At 39.3% G+C, this 2,585-nt stretch overlaps 1 protein-coding gene across 1 annotated transcript in view; it reads left to right on the forward strand.

Moving 5' to 3' along the window:
* Positions 1-2,585, forward strand: part of LOC102680715 — a 22,968-nt gene that overhangs the window by 2,201 nt on the left and 18,182 nt on the right. The window lies entirely within an intron of this gene.

Consider the following 2,585-nt stretch of genomic DNA (forward strand, 5'->3'; position numbering starts at 1 on the left):
TTATTTAAAAATAATTCTACAAAGATATTTTATCAAAAATTAAATAAATTATTGCAAACGTTGAACAAAGGATAAATATATACATACATAAAAGTTAAAATTTCAAATATTTGATTTTCGCTTCTCGAGTGAAATTATTAAATCGACGATAGATAATGTATATATTTTCAAGATATATCTGATATAGGGATATTTGAAGGAAACGTAAGATCGAGCATCGTAACGCTTGGATCGGTCGATTTGCTTTCTCGGAGTTGACGAAAGAATGGGCGAAGAAACGTGTCCGAGGCAAAAGGAGAAATAAGTGGTGCAACGGTGCCACGTATTTCCGTTCTAATGACTAGCAAAAACTTGACACCTGCATCGACACCGGTGTCGGAAACAACGACCGAGAAATCGACCGATTTCAGGAGTTAGCCTTGCGTAACGAGAGAATTTTCCATTTTTCCGAACCGGCCGCGTCAATTGTATTCGAAAGAAGAGTATGCGCGTTTCAACCATTTCGTTATATAACGAAAATGTGAGAAACGATAAAAACTCAGGGAAATCCCTTTTTACATATACGCGCGCGCGCGTGCGTACGCACACTTGTTCACGGTCTCGATTCTTATCGAGAGACACCAGCCTCGGACAATGTCAATGCAACTCGACACAACGGAATATAGAGTTTAAATAAAGCAACGTTACACGAGTATATACTTACGTGTCACGCATATATTATAGAAACTGGTATATAACATTATCAATCATTCCAACTTGTGTGAATAAGCATGACACGGAAGAATAAATAGACACATTGTCGGTAAAAAAAATTTCACAAAGTAAATATCGTTTACCGCTTTCACTTTTCCATTTCCACTCCTTTGCGCTCGACGACGTATCTCGACGTCGTAATAATAATCTCGTTTCAACGACAATTCAAATTTCATTCTCGCAGATCGTGGAAAAAGGACGAAAATATATATACTTATGTAACCAAGATTTACCAACATTACCGTCCGTTCCTCCAAAGCTAATGCCAATAGCGCTTCGATTCGATGCATCCGGAATGAATCGCATCGCGGAATGATGCATCTTGCTGGACACGCGCGCGTGTCAACTAACTCGGCTCGATTAACGACGCGACACGGCGTAATTGGGTAAAGGGTAATTCGATCGTCTCGTTGAGATGAATCCTCGCGCGAAGAGGTTGCGTACGTATGCGGTGTCGAGGTGGGTTCTAGGGTTAAGACAGCGCGCCCATCGTTAAATTAAAATCCCGAGGCGAGCGGCACCATCGTCTGGCCCACCTCGGCGGTGCCTTCTAATTTGCAGCGCATAATATTCGAATAATTTGCACGCGCTAATAGGAGCGAGAACGCGGAGAGGAAGGGGGCCGGCCTCCTATGCATATAGAAAACACCTTACAGACCTTCTCCAAGCGATGCAAATGCTTCTTCGGCCTGAATCATGGGCCGGTTAATATTGGCCGTATCGTATGATGAGTCGTCTACTCGTACAATCACTCGATCAAAGTATGCGACGCGATCGCATCTAATCGCAGACATAATATCTTATCAGTGACGTATCCGACGCATACGCGAATATAATAAAAGTATCGAATGCGTTCATCGTGCGGTGTGTTCGTTATCTAGAGAATAATAATAATAATTGTTTGCAAACTTACCAACTATCTTGATAGACTTTGCTCGCGACTTCGATCGAAAAGTGTCGAAATTATTTCGTATATTGTCGCGCGTCATTTTTTTGTTTCTCCTTCTTTTTTTTTCGTTTAACTTTTAAATAAAAGTATCGTTAAATAATTGAAAAATCGTTAGAAGAGAAGGAAAAGATAGTTTTAAAAATAATCTTTACTTCTTCTAGATAGAATATATCCATGAGGTTTCCAAAATGTTGAAACGATCGAAAAGAAATCCTCGTTCGTATTGAATTTAATCGATGAATTTAAAAAAAAAGAAGAAGAAGAAGAAAGAGTTAGATTCGACGATACGACGAAATTCGATCAAAGGTTAAGAAGCGTACATCCTGTCGATTCGATTGATTCTTCGTATATCTTTATTACCAATTAATGCATTTTTCACGTTCTTTTATCGATCGTAAAATCAGATATTTTAATTCTTATTATCGAGATCACGAGATCGATGATATTATTAGAGTAATCGAGACGTTTATCGTTTCTACGCTCCGTGCTCCTAATCCTTGAAGATTTTCGTTCGTTTTATTATTTGGCGATTAATTTTGAAATCGATCGTTCGTGCGTTATCACGTACAAAATCGAAATGAGAAATATAAGGTTGAACGTTAAAAAAAAACGTTAAAAAGGAAGAAGCGTTAACGCGAATAAAAATTTTTATCGGGACGTCGCGCGCGCGTCACGAACCGCGCTCGACGTCACTCCGCGTCGAATCGTATCACACGCGTCCCTTATCAAAGAGCACGATGCCATCGAACGTACAAATATAATAATCGCGAGAACCGCGTTTATAATTGGTTTCACATCGGTTCGACACGAATTGGCAACAGTACTCGAATAATTCACCGATGAATCGGTGGTCGATCGTAAAAAAAAACAAAAAAAAAAAAAA

The sequence above is a fragment of the Apis dorsata genome, unplaced genomic scaffold (assembly GCF_000469605.1).
Source record: "Apis dorsata unplaced genomic scaffold, Apis dorsata 1.3 scaffold_396, whole genome shotgun sequence".
Classification (NCBI taxonomy): domain Eukaryota; kingdom Metazoa; phylum Arthropoda; class Insecta; order Hymenoptera; family Apidae; genus Apis; species Apis dorsata.